At 39.9% G+C, this 17,060-nt stretch overlaps 1 protein-coding gene across 17 annotated transcripts in view; it reads right to left on the bottom strand.

The window, feature by feature from the left end:
- LOC122554240 (receptor-type tyrosine-protein phosphatase F-like) overlaps window positions 1–17,060 on the bottom strand; it is a 469,298-nt gene that overhangs the window by 403,911 nt on the left and 48,327 nt on the right. The window contains exon 2 of one of the 17 annotated variants that reach the window (XM_087990512.1): window positions 1,608–1,752. The exons of the other annotated variants lie outside the window; for them this stretch is intronic. The gene's annotated coding sequence lies outside the window, so the exon portion shown is untranslated. The remainder of the gene's footprint in view (window positions 1–1,607; window positions 1,753–17,060) is intronic. 17 annotated transcript variants of the gene reach the window in all.

Genomic DNA, 17,060 nt, shown 5'->3' with positions numbered 1-17,060 from the left:
CTCTTAAAATGTTTGGCATTTACTCCTCTATGATTAGTCTTTAAATCCCTACAGCTATTAACTGCACTTGTGTGTGCTGCAATGAAGGTGATGAAAAAAAATTATTGAATATTTAACTGAAAACATTAATAATACAAAATAAGTCAACTAGCATTTGTTGGAGACAGATTCTTAGTGTGTCACCTTGGAAACCTGCAATGTGGATTATAACAAGCCATTGTCCGACTGTACTTTACAACTTGTCTTCATATGTCACATACCAATATTCAGAATATTTCTGAAGTTGAACTTAAAATCTTAGCTTACAGATTAACATATATTTTCAAACATCCCAAAGAAACTATCTCTTCTCGCCAACAGTCCATTACAGCAGAAGGAGTTCTGTACTATTTGAGGTACGATCTTTTGGATGAGGCAGTTAACTGAGACTTCATCTGCCATCAGGAAAAAGGTTCTACAGTATTCATCCAAAGATGAGTCCTCCTCAAAGACACAGTTGCAAAGAATTGTTGAAGGCAGAAGAAAGCCATTCAACTCAGCACGGCCCTCTTCAGCAACCATTCACTTATGCAGTGACCCTTCCTGTATATTCCTGTACTTCTTTTATCCAGATAGTTAGAATATTTAGAAAACGTAAAAAACTTTACAGTGCAGAAGGTGGCCAGTCTGCCCATTGTAACTGGTCTGCTGAAAAATTAACTCCATCAGGTATATAATTAGACGCCTTCCAAATGAGTTTAGGGTTCCTGCCTTTAAGATAGCAAGTTCTAGAGTTCACTGGGTGAAAAGTAAAATCTCCATCTCCTTTCTAATCCTTCAAACACATTAAATCTACACCTCGTAGTTGGTGACCCTCTGCTAAGGTTCTTCCCATCCACTCATAGACCAGTTATAACCATGTGCACCCCAATTAAATCACCCCTCACCCTCCTATGTTCCACAGAAAACAATCACAACCTATCCAATCTTTCTTCCTTGCTGTCAATTTGCAGTCCTGGCAACATCTTCAAAAAATTCCTTTTTAACTCCTTTAGTGCAATCATATCTTTTCTGTAATGAGATGCCCAGAACTCCAGAGTCTTAGCCTAACTAGTTTCATATTCTCCGTGCCCTTATATTCTATGCCGCAGATAATAAAAGGAAAATTACTCTGCATGCCTTATCAACTTACCCTGCTCCTTCAGAGTTCTATGGACATGCTCACTTGCTTTCAGTATTATCCCATAGATGTGTATTCCTTTGACTTGTTTGACCTCCCAAAATCAATGACCTCACACTTAATCTGAACTGAATTTTGCTTTCCAGCTTTCTTCTCATTTGACCAGTGCACTGATATCTTCCTGCAGTCTACAGCTTCTGTCCTCACTATCAGCCATGTCATCTATTTTTACATTCTCTGCAAACTGCCTGATCATGTCCCCTACACTTAAATCCCAATCACAAACGTACATAAAAGATACAGACCTAATGCAGCATTCTGCAGAACCCCATTGAAAACAGTCTTTCAGTCACTCCTTTTCAAAAGCTGGGGTACATTTCTCTGCCCGTGGTGACTAGTCCATTTTCAAGAATGTCAACCACCATAAATGCCTCTCATAAATGCTTACCACATTCAATAGTTTACACTTCTTCTGAAATAGCATGCCTGTATTGGAGGGTTCCTGTGGCACAGTGGTAGTGTTCCTACTTCTGAAACAGGAGAATGAGGTTAAAGTTCTTCCTTCTCCAAAGGTGCATCTCTGAACAGTTGATCTGAAAATATACAGAGGAACCTCGATTATCCGGCATTCAATTATCCGAACATCGGATTATCCGGCAAGATCGCAAGATCCCTATGCTTGGTTAAACTATGTTATTTGGCATTTGATAAACTTAGCAAAATAATCCCCGCCCATGTCCTTTGGATAATCGATATCCCTCTGTATGTGCTGCATGGTTTCCCTTTTACGTGACACAAAGGGCTCAATTCGCCCACTTTCAGTTAAAGTGTTTTGTTCAGTGAGATTCATCACATTTGGTAAAAACAATGACTGCAGATGCTGGAAACCAGATTTTGGATAAGTGGTGCTGGAAGAGCACAGCAGTTCAGGCAGCATCTGAGGAGCAGCAAAATCGATGTTTTGGTCCACCATGGCTTGTAGGTTTTGCTTTCCTAACTATAGGTAGTTCTCCTACAACACCACAGCTGTGTTCCAGCAAAACCTTGCTTAATCGAAATAATGGGGCCTATGGAAAAAGTGGAGTTAGGGGCAGAACAGCAAAATAAAAATCACTCATGATCGCTCCAAAAAACACCCAAACGTCGAACGCAAAGTCTAGCAGAGTCTGGATGAAGGTTGAAATTGTAGTTCTTAACAAAACAAAAATAATTTTAACACAGTACATTTAAAAATTCTAAGAAAGCTACTCTCTGTACAGTACCTCCCACAGCAAACTGCTCTGTCGTTAGCTGACATCAGCGCATGCATAGAATGTCATGAAAACTGGCAGTGACATCACACATGCACAGAATGGCAGAAACTTTAGCGCTGACATCGTGCATGAGTAGAATGGTAGTGACTTTGGCACTGACATCGCACATGCGCAGAATAGCCCATAGATTTTGGTGCACCTGCAGCGTGACATGACGATCAGTGCCGATGTCGCAATGCACGGACACCAGCACATAAGTAGAATGAAGAGCGTGAACAGATACCTGCTGGAATCGCGCTATTGCCAACGGAGGTAAGTGTTCTTAAAAATACTGTTCCTTAATTCTTCAATAACATTATAGCCAAATCATTCTTCTGAAACTCATGTTATCCCAGAATTACCTGTACTGATTCAACCTGCAAGTTTATCGTGAGAGGATCCTGGACTAGAACTCCCAAGTCTCTTTGCACTTCAAACTTCTGAATTTTCTCCCTATTTAGAAAATAGTCCATGCCTCTATTCTTCTTACCTCACACTTTCCCACGTTATACTTCATCTGCCACTTCTTTACCCTCTCCCCTTACCTGGACAAATCCTTCTGCAGCCTCCCTGCCTCCTCAGTACTACCTGTCTCTCTGCTTATTGTTGTATCATCTGGGGATGCCCTCAGTTCCTTCATTTACATCATTAAATGTTGTGGTCCCAACAATGACCCTTGCGAACACCACTTGTCACTGGTTGCCATCCTGAGACCCTTTTATCCCCATTCTCTGCTTTCTGCCAGACATCCAATCTACTATCCATGCTAGCACCTTGCCTCTAACAAACAATCAAGGTAATTTTCAATGTATAATTTCAGTTACATTATACTGTAAACTTTTGCTATAAATTCTGTGTCTTACAATTATATTTTCCACAACCACCTGATGAAGGAGTGGTGCTCTGAAAGCTAGTGCTTCCAATTAAACCTGTTGGACTATAACCTGGTGTTGTGTGATTTTTAACTTTGCCTCTAATTCCATGAGCCTTTATCTTGTTCAGCAGGGTCCTGTGCAGCACCTTGTCAAAAGCCTTCTTGAAGTCCAGACAGATAACATCCATTGGCTATCCTTGGTCTGACCTGCTCGTTACCTCCTCAAAGAATTCTAACAGATTTGTCAGACACGACGTTCCCTTGATGAAACCATGCTGGTTTTGTCCTATTTTACCATACACTTCCAAGTATTCAGAAATCTCATCCTTCACAATGGACTCCAATTCTTACCCACAACCAAGCTAATCGGCCTGTAAGTTTCCATCTTTTCCCTTCCTCCCTTTTAAACAAAGGTGTCATATTACTGATTTTCCAGTCCTCTGGGACCCTCCCTGACTCTAGTGATTCCTGAAAGATCGCCACTAATGCCTCCACTATCTAGAACATTGGGGTGTCGTCCATCTAGTCCAGGTGATTTATCCACTTTTAGATCCTTCAGTTTTTCTAGCACCTTCTCCTTGGTGATGACCACCTTACTCTACTCAGCTCTGCTCCGACTCTTGAATTTTTGGAATATTACTTGTGTCTTCCACTGTGAAGACTAACACAAAGTAATTATTCAGTTCCTCCGCCATTTCCTTGTTCCACACTACTATCTCTCCAGCATCATTTTCCAGTGATCCAATGTTCGCTTTTGCCCTTTATATATCTAAAGAAACTCTTACAATCTTCCTTTATATTAAAAATCACAAAAATCTACCAGATGAGATTCAAAATAATTTGGTTTAAAACTTGTGCATCTGAGATTACAAATAGGTTGTGTTGTTGAAATAAAATATCGGTTATGAACAAGTTACAAAATATAAGCAAGTTGAGACGAGATGAGATCAGCCATGATCTTATGAAATGGCAGAGCAGGTTGAAAGGCTGATCTGCATACTCCTGATCCTAGTTTTATATTATTTTCTGCTCCCAGGAGGACCAGTTCCAAAAACGCACAACCCAGATGGCCTCCTTCTTCAAGGACCGCAATTTCCCCCCCGACGTGGTCGACGATACCCTCCACCGCATCTCTTCCACTTCCCGTTCCTCTGCCCTTGAGCCCTGCCCCTCCAACTGCCACCAGGACAGAACCCCACTGGTCCTCACCTACCACCCCACCAATCTCCATGTACAGCGCATCATCCGCCGTCATTTCCGCCAACTCCAAACGGACCCCACCACCAAGGATATATTTCCCTCCCCTCCCCTATCAGCATTCCGTGAAGACCACTCCCTCCGTGACTCCCTCGTCAGATCCACACCCCCCACCAACCCAACCTCCACTCCCGGCACCTTCCCCTGCAACCACAGGAGGTGCAAGACTTGCGCCCACACCTCCCCCCTCACCTCCCTCCAAGGCCCCAAAGGAAACTTCCATATCCGCCACAGATTCACCTGCACCTCCACACACATCATCTATTGTATCCTCTGCACCCGATGTGGCCTCCTCTATATTGGGGAGACAGGCCGGCTACTTGCGGAGCGTTTCAGAGAACACCTCTGGGACACCCGGACCAACCAACCCAACCACCCTGTGGCTCAACATTTCAACTCCCCTCCCACTCCACCAAGGATATGCAGGTCTTTGGACTCCTCCATCGCCAGACCACAACAAAACGACGGTTGGAGGATGAGTGCCTCATCTTCCGCCTAGGAACCCTCCAACCACAAGGGATGAACTCGGATTTCACCAGTTTCCTCATTTCCCCTCCCCCCACCTTGTCTCAGTCAAATCCATCGAATTCAGCACCGCCTTCCTAACCTGCAATCTTCTTCCTGACCTCTCCGCCCCCATCGCAGTCTGACCTATCACCCTCACCTTGACCTCTTTCCACCTATCGCATTTCCGACGCCCCTCCCCCAAGTCCCTCCTCCCTACCTTTTATCTTAGCCTGCTGGACAAACTTTCCTCATTCCTGAAGAAGGGCTTATGCCCGAAACGTCGATTCTCCTGTTCCCTGGATGCTGCCTGACCTGCTGCGCTTTTCCAGCAACACATTTTCAGCTATTATTTTCTTAACTCAGGAATGAGACTAAAGTTGTCACTTGACAAAGCTTTTCCAGAGTTTAACTTTCTGGGTGACTGGTTAGTACCTTTAGGAGCTTTTAATCACAGAGTCTATTATTACATAAACTTTGTAGACTAAAAGAACATTGTGTTAAAAGTCTACAATTCACAGAACTTTAGGTTATATGAAGATAAATCTAATAAAATGCTTCTTATCCTTTCCTATAACATTTTGCAACATCCTTATTTCTTAATGTTGTAGATCATTGAAGGAATTATACAAACGTTTATTATTATTTCAGTACACGGGTATTTGTTGATAAAACAATTAAATAGAATCAGCCACAGATATATGTATGGTTTGTTTCCAAATAGTCTTTCCTGAACTAAAATGCTTCTGGTCCCTACAAATCACTGCTACATCAAACAACACTGCTTTCATGTGAAGTTACATATTTCCTTACATATTCATTAACATGTTAAAAACAATACTAGCTCAACAAAGCATCTTTGTAGTAACCGATTTGTAGTAACCGATACTTGAGAAAAAATTTTCTTTGCCTTATAAGCTAGGAAACTTCTTGTCTTCCAGTTTGCATCCAATAAACCTCACCTTCCACTATAAAGTTAATTGACTGAAATTATATAAATCAAAAGCAAATATTACTATTTTTGTTGGTGGACTATAAAGTCCAAGAAAGTTGCAGTTTCTCACAAATGGAATGGATTCTTTGTTTTGATGCAGGATAATGATGGAAAAGATCAGTCTTACCACTAACTTGTTAGAAAGCAGATATGTGCAGATGCCAGACGAGAATAAAATTCGCTGTGAATTTGGTTAAACAATTGGTTAAACAATGTGTGAATGAATAAAGAGCTCAGCAATGTTTGGGGTGGAGTGGCAAGGAAATGCAACACACCCCCATCCCAGCAAGGTTTCAGCACCATATTTAAAGGATACCTTAAAAGGCATCGATTCCCTGTAAGGAACTAAATATTCTGGTCTATCTTATATTGCCCGATCAGCCTCCCTTTCCCACCTTTCAGCAGCTTCTTTGACGTCTGCCCATTACAGTCCAGCCTCCTTCTCACGCTCATTCTCCATGCCCAGTGCACTTTGGGATTACTGTCATACTATCTGAATCGCAGCAAGACATGGATGAGCTATCCCCAAAGACGACAAAGCAATGGCTCCTCACTCCGAGGTCCAGGAAGGCGAGTATCTCATTTGTTGCATTTAACCTATATGCAGCTATGAACTTGAAGGCATATATTGTGTCCTCTTGTAAAACGTAACTGGAAAGGAGATCTTAATTCTGGTGAGCCAATCTTTTAATGAGCATGCATGATATGCAAGTGTATGCAAACATTTTCCAATGCTTAAAACTTGCGGGAAACCTGACCTGCCTTTAAAAGTTTGGGGAACGTACAGTTATGTCTTCCCTACTTTCTCTTGCTTCCTATTCCTAAGAGTAACACAAGATTTGGCCCAAAATGTATGTTAGATGGCAGCATACATATATTTCAATCAGAAGTTGTACATTTAAAGTTTGACTCCAAAGACTAAAAGTATATACTAACTGTCATTTTAGAACCAACACTTTAGTGCAAGTGCAGCTCTGTGAATGATGCCCTTTATCTGACAAGATGTTAATTTGAGGCCCCACTGAATGATTGTAAAACATTCCGCATGACATTATTCTAAGTAATGGTGGGAATTTCTTTCTGGCATTGTAGTCAACACATCCCTCAACTAACTCGATAAAACAGAGATCATTACTGTCATTACTATTTATCAGTTCTCCATGTGCACAGATGTATTGAATGTATTGAAATATGGCAACCAAAACAGTATATTTCAGTGCCTGAGAAAGAGTTTTGAGATGCTCGAAAGTCATGAAAGATGCTTTCTCAACATTTGTTCTTTCACTGATGTGAAATAAATAGAATAAACATACTCTGGGGATTTAGCATTCAGTATGCTCCCAAATTTCAAATTATTGCGAACAATATATCCCACAGTTATATTTCTGTCATGATTAACAATTACCTCCAGCACTGACAAAGACAAATATTCAGAAGTGCTTTTGAGTGGAACTTGTGTTATTTCAAGTTAATAGTTAGAAAGATAGAATGGTACGGAATTATTTTGGACTCATCTAGTGTTACTTAAATCTGTAAATGCAAATTCACTTAGTTCATTATGAGGAACTTATATGGTCTGACAGTACAATCCCTGTCTTAGGATTGTTGCTCAAAGGTTTCTTGCTTTCATATTTGCATCTATCATGAGTAGCCAACAACTAATTGAACTTGTGGCAGAGAGTGACAAGAGCAACACAAAAATGTAAAAACACTAATAACACAAATCAATTACACTATTCCATGTGATTTTGCTAACTTCAAGTTGGGTGTTCGTTAATACTTTACAAAAAATAGAAACCAGCATCATTAAGCTCCTGTGTAGTTATGCAGCCCGGTATATTATTTGGGTAAATTTGTGAAAAACTCTTAAAACAGATGGTATGCAGGACCACACACACACACACACAAAATCTCAAACTGAATGAACAAGCTTCTCAATAAGTGAGGCAAAAGGAGTCACTGATTACAATTCACTTCATGCCCTTCGGAATAAGAGACTTCATTGCTTCATTTTGAACCTATAATTAAAAGCTACACTATGTATTTAGTAAATAATTTAGTGCTTTAAGAATACTTACTTTAAGAAGAATAGAATGAAGGGCAGGGAGTTCCATCACATGTTAACAATGTGGCCACAGCAAGTGTTAATACGCTGAAGCAGGTTAGAACACACCTTATGAGTAACTCACACAAAATCATGGGAACTAACATGAAAGAGAAAATTTACATAGTACCTGTTACATCCTTGGGATGTTGTAAAGTGCATTTCACATAATTAAATTAATAAATAACCATAGCAAATATTTCACGCACAGCAAAATCCCATAAACAGATGGAATGAATAAGCAGATTGCTGTTGAAGGAGGAATCTTGACCTTGCTACCAAATCCTGCGAGATTACTTCAAAATGTTCTCTTTCAATACACATTAAACAACCCAAGGAATGATTTTTTCATTCACGTGAACAGTGAGTGAACCATCAAGTTCATGATTTTATACGCAAGTCCTGAAGTGGGGTCCCAAATAAGATACAAATAAGATATAAATCCATTCTGTGTTCGAGCTACTGTGAGGGAAGATCTTAACAAAAAATAATCTCAGAGAAAAGTAAATTCACAGCACTGCAGATATCAAGCATGAAAGACATTAACACTACTAATTCTAACACTTTTTGTTTGTTTCTGATTTCCAGCATCCCAAGTAATTTGCTTTAGTCTAAATAACAATACAATAGTTTTCCAGTAAATTGAGAGCAAAGCAACCAATGTTGCTATTGATCAATATTGAAAAACAAATGCAAATGAAAGAAAGCAGCATCTGAAGCTGGAGCAATAACTATTTTAACATGTTATGATACGTTAAAGAAAGCATCACTTGCATATCCAAACTGGAGTTTTCAACAAATATTCAGCACCACAGCCTATCAGTGGGTGGCTCTGCAATAAAGCAGACTTCATTGCTATAGAACAACTGTTCACAAAACAGGTCAATTTGAAATGGGAGGATTGTATTTATAGCTGATGTAATAATTAGCAGGATAAGAGTACATCATGATTACGAGTCCAGCAGATTGTGTTGCCAGTTATGGAATTTTTCAAGAACTCAAATTGATGAGGAAGAATACGTTGTTCTAATCTATCAGAATCAACATCTATAAAGGGAATATTAGGACCTCTGCATTAAACTGAACAGCAGTACCTCAATGGTTGCAAACTAAATGTATTATTGAAAGACTGATGTGAAGTGGGGGTCCCATTTCACAGGATACTGGCCCCAGTATTCCCAATACTGAAACAGGAAGCATCCAAAGAGATGGACTGTATTTGAATTAGTTTTGTATTGTGCTTCTATTAGAAGAGATAAACGGAACTGCAAAAAGGGAGTGCAGGGCGAGTGAGGAACAGAAAGAGTCCTGGGTAGAAAAATAGTAACCTGAAAATTAACAAAGGGAAAAGAACAAATGTTGAATCCAAAATGAGGCAATGAAAATATAAATACTTCAGAGAAATAAAATGTTATCAGAAGTAATAACAAAACACCTGATGAAAATTAAAAACAGTAAACAGCCAATGGAGCAAAGTGCAGAACATTTACAACTAAAAGTGACATGATATGGGAATTACATCATCATAGCCTATCGACAGGGTGGGGCGGTTACTCAAATGAATGTCCTGTAATCAAATAACTAAATTACAAACACTAATTTCAACCGAAATGATATGACACAGTAATCATTACAGAAAGACTCATTGGGTATAGCAGAGGGATCAGTGCTTGGACCCCAGCTATTCACAATATATTTTAAAGATTTAGGTGAGGAACTAACAGTGGGCGACACAGTGGTTCAGTGGTTAGCACTGTTACCTCACAGCGCCAGGGACCCGGGCCTCGGGCGACTGTCTGTGTTGAGTTTGCATGTTCTCCCCGAGTCTGCGTGGATTCCGGTTTCCTCCCACAATCCAAAAATGTGCAGTTTAAGTGAATTGGTGATGCTAAGTTGCCCATTGTGATCAGGGATGTGTAGGTTAAGCGCATTAGTCAGGGGTAAATGTCGGACAATAGGGTAGGGGAACGGGTCTGGTTGGATTACTCTTCGGAGAGTCAGTGTGGATTTGTTGGGCCGAAGGGCCTGTTTCCACACTGTAGGGATTCTAATTCTAATAAAACTGGCTACAAACTAGGCATGATTCTGAACTGAATATTCTGGGCTGTCGGGTCCTCAGGCAGAACAAGAAATTTTGAAAAGTAACGTCAATATTGAAAATACACAATTATAACAACAAAAACGGTATTGGTAGATCTCAGACACAGTAATAGTTGCGTGGTCTACAGAAACAACAACTGAAATGTAATTTGGAGCTGGGTGTTGGTGCCAGAGAAAAGCTTTTTAAATTCAAAGGTCAGAAACAATATACTGTGGGTAATGAAGGAGAAGCAGAATAGCTCAAATAACAAAGGCAAAAAATTTCTAAAACTTATTCAGGAGAATTTAAGAACAATATGATTAGAATTAATGAGGATGAATATGACATCATTAAGAGTAATGATTCAGAATTGGTTTAACATCCAAAGCAAGGAAATAGCTTGCAAATAATAACTGAATTTGACATTAGGTTTGAGAGGGAGCAGAAGAGTCAAAACCAAGATTTTGAATCTAAAAAAATTTTAACAATGAGAAATGAAGCAACCACATAAAACTGGGCTGAACTGACAATATGTAAACATACATATAAAACAGTTGAAGTAAAGTTTCAAATCCTACCACAGCAGCTGGTGGAATTTAAACTTAATTAATAAATCTGAAATATAAAACTAGTCTCAGTAATGGTGACCATGAAACTATCATAAAAATTGTAAAAAAGCATCTACTTCTTTTACACCTTAAAGGAAAGAAATCATTCATTCTTATGTGACCGCAGAGCTACAACAATGTATTGACTTTCAAATGCTGTCTGAGGTGGCCTAGTCAGTTCAAGGGCAAGTAAGGATGGACAACGAATGCTGACCTTGCCAGTGGCACCAACAACCCTCATGTACCAAATTTCATTTTATAATGTTCCTATGAAGCACCCTGAAATATTTTGCCATGTTAAAGGTGTGCATGAATAAACACAATTGGAAATAATTCAGGAAATATGAGATTCTGTGATTCCAAATAGTCAGCAGGATGGGCATTATTTGTAGGGGACAGTAAAACGTTCCCTTCCAGAAAACAGGAGTGGGAGGAGAAGGGGTGGATAATTGGGCAGGCTGGTACCAGTGAGATGCCCACCATCATAGGAATTAAATTCTGGGTGGGAAAACCATTCCACACCTGTCCCCTGAAGCAAGACAACAAAAAAGGTAAGATAAGGTACAGTTTTCCTGAAACCTCCTAAACCACACTATCTCCCTTGGAAGTGAGAATCTGCCATAATATAATGTGAGAACGAGGTTATTCAGAAATTAAATCAAAATTTACTTTGCTTACACAAAGTAGTAGAAAATCTAGAATTTTTCATCTGAAACCCTGCAAACGTTATGTCAATTGAAATCTTTTAAAGTAAGATCAACAGATTTTTATTAAATAAGGATATAAAGGGATTGGGTTCCAAAACGAGGTAATGGAAGTTGAGATATGGATTGATTTTGCCCTAATTGAATGGCGTGAAAAAGCTTGTGAGGCTGAATGATTAACTCTTGTTCCCATAGATTAAGCAAGAGTTTTTTTTGAAGGTAAAAATTGAAGAAGTGAAGGAAAGAAATTAAAGGAGTGAAAAGCTAATATCGGCAGAGAATTCAACTGATCTGAGGATCTGGCCAAATAAAAATCATTTCGAGCTGGGTCATATGCATTATGTCTCAATTTGAAAAGTGAGTTGAAAGAATTTCTTTGCAATCACAAATTTCAAAACTATCAGTCACGCTTCAGTTACTGCTGATTTGGCAATTCAAGTGAAGAGTCCATCAAACTCTCATGTTCTGACCTTGGTAAACTCAAGGAAATCAAATACTCTGTTGCCCTGAGTCCCACGCACCCATTAACTTGTGCTTGGTGGCCTGGCTCTCAATTAAGCAATGCCTAGATTATAAAATTTCTCATCCAAGTTTTCAGATCTTTCCATGGCCTTGTTCCTCCCAGAACCACAACTCTCCATGTTATATGCGTTCCTCTAATTCTGGTATCCCAATCATCCCTGATTTAATCTGCATTGGTGGCAATGTCTTTAGCTCTTGATGCCATAAACATTGGAATTCAATACCGTTGAGTATACAATCCCCATCTTAACACACCAATAAAAGTCCTTTCTTTACAAAGTTATAAAGGCTGGGAACTTGCTGTGTCTTTAGGTGTTCCGCTCGCTTGTTGAAAAGATGATAAGACACCCAACCTGACCTTTTGTAGCACGGTCTGCCATATCTTCGCCCACTCACGCAGTTTTAGTGGCCTTTCTCTGAGATCAAGACCCCTGAAGTGAAAATACTACCACACTGAGAACTGTGGTCAATAAGAGGCTGTCAGCTCTTGCACTCGGCAATGCCATGTGATGACCGTGGCAGAGAGGGAGGAGGGTGTTGTACTCTCAGCAGCCAATACTGCCATATGTCCAGTCGGCCTACCATACACCAATCAAAGCAGATCAGGGGAATTTAAATTGATGCAATTTAAATACCAGTATAATTACCTGCATCAAGCAGAAATTAATTGCTTGGAGAAATCAATGCACAGTAGAGGGTAAAAGGATACTGATGTATGCACACAAGCTGATTTTCTACTGACCAGATATCTCAGATAAAAATTAAGCAGAAGAATCCTCACTGCTAAAAAAAAGCAATATTTATATCTGAAGACAGGAAATCAAACGTCCAAAAGAGATAGACCTCCTTAAGAATATTCAATATCTTTTATAAAAAGGGATAACAACCAGTATCATTCCAATAGGAGAACTTTGAACATAGTTCTATTCTAGCAAAAACTCCATATCAAAAATTGAATTGACTTTTTTGAAGTTTCATTCCTACTTTGTGAGTGACCCTGGCAACACCAACATTAGTTGCCAATTCCCAAGTGCCTCACGAGGGTAATGGGAAGTCACATTTGTGAACCATCCAGTTTATGAAAAGCAGACACAATCAGAGAGCTGTTAGGAGGGGTGTTCCAGGCTTTTAGTCAAGCAATACAATTCCAATTCAGAATGTTGTGTGGCTAGGAAGGAAACTTGCAAGTAGTAATATCCTCAAGTACCTACTGCCCTTAACCTTCAAGGAGTTAGAGGTGAGTATTTGGAAGGCACTGTTGAAAGAAGCTCAGTGGTTGCTGTACTGCATCTTGTATATGGAATATGCTGTTGCCACTAAGCATTACTTGTGGAGGGTGTGAGTAGCCTGGATGGTGTTAAACATCTTGAATACTGTTTTCGATGCACTCTTTCAAATATGCAGAGAATATCCATTCCTGACTTATGCCTTGCAGATGATGGACAGACCTTCGGGAATCAGGTGGTGAACTCACTGGCTCAAATTCCTAACCCCTGACCTACACCTGGAGTCACAGTACTGATATTGCTGGATCAGTTCAACTTCTGGTCAATTGCAACCCCAAAATATTGGTAATAGGGTATTCAGTGGTGATAATGCTACTGAATATCATGGTGAGATGGTTAGATTCTCTCTTTTGGAGACAGACATCGCATAGCACTAATATTACTTGATAACAGTTGTCCCAAGTTGAATGTTGCTGAGGTCTCACTGCATATGCTTTAATATCTGCAGCAGTTGCAAACAGAACTGAACACTGCATAATTTCAGGAAGAAGCCAAGATGGTCTATCCACTTGGCACATCTGACTGTATATAGTTGCTGATATTTCAGCTTTGTCTTTTGTAATGATTGGCCAGATTCCACCATTAATGAGGATGGAGATGATCGCGCAGCCTCCTCTGGTTTCCCTCTTAAATACTTAAAAATTCCAGCCACTTCTAGGTAGCAGCGACCACAATATGATTAAATGTTGCACCTAGTTTGAAAGGAACTAATCAAAGGTACCAGTGAGACTAGTGTTTTAAACATAAATAATGGGGAACTATGTGGGCATGAAAGCTGAGCTTGCTGAAGTGAATTGACATTCTAAGCTAGGGAATATATCCATAATAGACACACTGGCAGACATTTCAAGAGGATATTTCAGAATACTCAGGGTAAGTATATTCTGTTATGACACAGGGTAAACCCCTCTGCTAAATTAAGCCAGCCACACAGAAAAAATTCACCTTATGCTGTAATCTGTTAAAATTCGAGAGGCAAAGACTTATCCCAGAGGTCACTATTAACGTAAAAATTAACAACTTTATTCTTTAAGTCCAACAGAGAATATCAAAACCAACAACTATTTACAAATACTTTCCCTTAAACCTATCTTCTACCTCTCACTTTACAATACTAGTCTGATAAAAAAAATCCCAATTAGGATTTACAAAAAAAAATTCAACTTTCAAAACCAGTCAGTTGTCGAATCTTCTCTCTGTATCGTCTTCTGCAGATTATCCTCTGTCGTCTTTGCGATGTTCTGCTGCGCAAATGTCTTGTAGACGAGTACCTTTCAGAGAGTTGTTCTGCTGGCAGTCTGTACATGTTATGCTTGGCAGTTCTCCCTCTAGCTGTTCAAAATGTCCGGTTTTACACCCCAAAACATCAGATCATTTCATTGGCATTAATATTACCAAAATACTAAATTTAAATTTGATTCGACTCTAGTATCTTGGGGCATTATTTAAATTGATTGGCCAAATTTGAATTTGTTTTTTGTGTTCCATAGTAACGCAGCTGTACTATTGGTTTCGACCATGTGTTACATTGTTACCTTGTTCAGAATACTGTTGTGCTGTGTCAGGCAGCCCTTGCTAGCTTTTCAACTCTCTTAAAGGTACAGTACCTCTACACCTTCATAACAATTCTCACTATAAAAGGGAAGACCCTCCATTCGCAGTTAACTAAAGTTAGGGAAAACATACAGAAAAAGTATACAGGTAGGTAAGTTAGCTCACAGAGCTAGAAGGTTTGTTTTCAGATGTTTCATCACCATGACTAGGTCACATCATCATTGACAGACTCTGGTGAAGCACTGATGGTATGTCCCATCTCTTTATTTATAGGTCTTGGTTTCTTAAGGCGGGTGATGTCATTTCTGTTCTTTTTTTCAAGTAAAGGTAGATGGGAACTATGTCGATGTGTTTATTTGTGGAGTTCTGGTTAGAATGTCATGCCTCTAAGAATTCTCGTGAGTGTTTGTTTCATCTGTCCTAAGATGTTGTGCTGGCCTAGTCAAAGTAGTGTCCTTCTTTTGTCTGTATGTATGGAAACTAGTGATAGTGGGTCATGCCTTTTGGTGGCTAGTTGGTGCTCATGTATCCTGGTGGCAAGTTTCCTGCTTGTTTGTCTGATGTAGTATTTTTTACAGTTCTTGCAAGGTATCTTGTAAATGATGTTAGTTTTGCTGGTAGTACCAATGGATCCTTTAGGTTCATTAGTCGCTGGTTAAGTGTGTGGGTAGATTTGTGGGATACTATGATGCCAAGGAAAAAGTATATAAGTACACAATGTTAGGTGGCAAGCCAGATGATTGGTCAGAACGTAAAGCCTAAATGAATGACTAAAAGTTTAATCACAAGGGAAAAATTAAGACAATGAGAAGGAGCTAACTAGGATTGCAAAAACATATAGAAACAGTTTCTACAAGCATTTAAAAAGAGAGTAGGTAAAATGAATGTTGGTCGTCTAGATTACTTACAGTGTGGAAACAGGCCCTTCGGCCCAACAAGTCCACACTGCCCCGCCGAAGCGCAACCCACCCATACCCCTACATTTACCCCTTACCTAACACTACAGGCCAATTCACCTGACTTGCACATCTTTGGACTGTGGGAGGAAACCGGAGCACCCGGAGGAAACCCACGCAGACATGGGGAGAACGTGCAAACTCCACACAGTCAGTCGCCTGAGTGGGAATTGAACCCGGGTCTCTAGCGCTGTGAGGCAGCAGTGCTAACCACTGTGCCACCGTGCCGCCCAGCTAGTGAAGAAAGGAAGTTAATTGAAGATAACAAAGAAATTGCAAATGAAATGAACAAATGCTTTGCTTCTGTCATCACCGTAGTGGATATAAAAACATTCCAGTAATAGTTGTAAATCAGGAGGGGCGTGGTGAAACTTGGTGAAATTAAAATCAATAGGGAAGGGGTATGAAGCAATCTGATAGACCTGCAGGATGACAAGTTTCCAGCTCCAGGTGGACTTCATCCTAGGATCTGAAAAGGCATTGTTAATGTAGTGGTAAATGTGCTGTGTAGTTGTCCAAAATTCCCAAGATTCAATAAATATTCCTGGAGTCTAAAGTATAGCCCCTCAATTCCAGAGGCGAGGAAGACAGAAAGCACAAATTTTAGGCCAGTTGACTTAATATCTGGAGTGGGGAAGGTATTAGAATCAACGTAGAATCAATCACCAAAGAGCTGCACACTTAGAAAAACACAAGGTCGTCAGAAAGAGTCAGCATGGTTTCATCAAAGGAAAAGTCATGTTAAACTAATTTAAGGGGTACTTTGAAGGAATAATATGTACTATAGATAAAAGTGAGTCTGAAGACATACTGTGCTTAGAAGACATTATGATGTTATATCAAAGGTTATTGGGGAAAATAAAAGCCACTGGTATAGGGGAGTAACATGCTAGCCTGTATGGAAGATTAGCTGGCTGGCAGAAAATAGACAAAAGCGTGTCTTCATCTGATTGGAAGGATGTAGTGAGTGGAGTCCCACAAGGATCTATGAGGAGAAAGTGAGGTCTGCAGATGCTGGAGATCAGAGATGGAAATGTGTTGCTGGAAAAGCGCAGCAGGTCAGGCAGCATCTAGGGAACAGGAGAATCGACGTTTCGGGCATTGGCCCTTCCTGACCTGCTGCGCTTTTCCAGCAACACATTTCCATCACAAGGATCTATGCTAGA

Source organism: Chiloscyllium plagiosum, unplaced genomic scaffold, assembly GCF_037043375.1.
Source record: "Chiloscyllium plagiosum isolate Xiang-an unplaced genomic scaffold, Cpla_swu_hap1 HiC_scaffold_9, whole genome shotgun sequence".
Lineage (NCBI taxonomy): Eukaryota > Metazoa > Chordata > Chondrichthyes > Orectolobiformes > Hemiscylliidae > Chiloscyllium > Chiloscyllium plagiosum.
The sequence above is the reverse complement of the archived record's forward strand: the minus strand, read 5'-3'. Positions and strand labels throughout refer to the sequence as shown.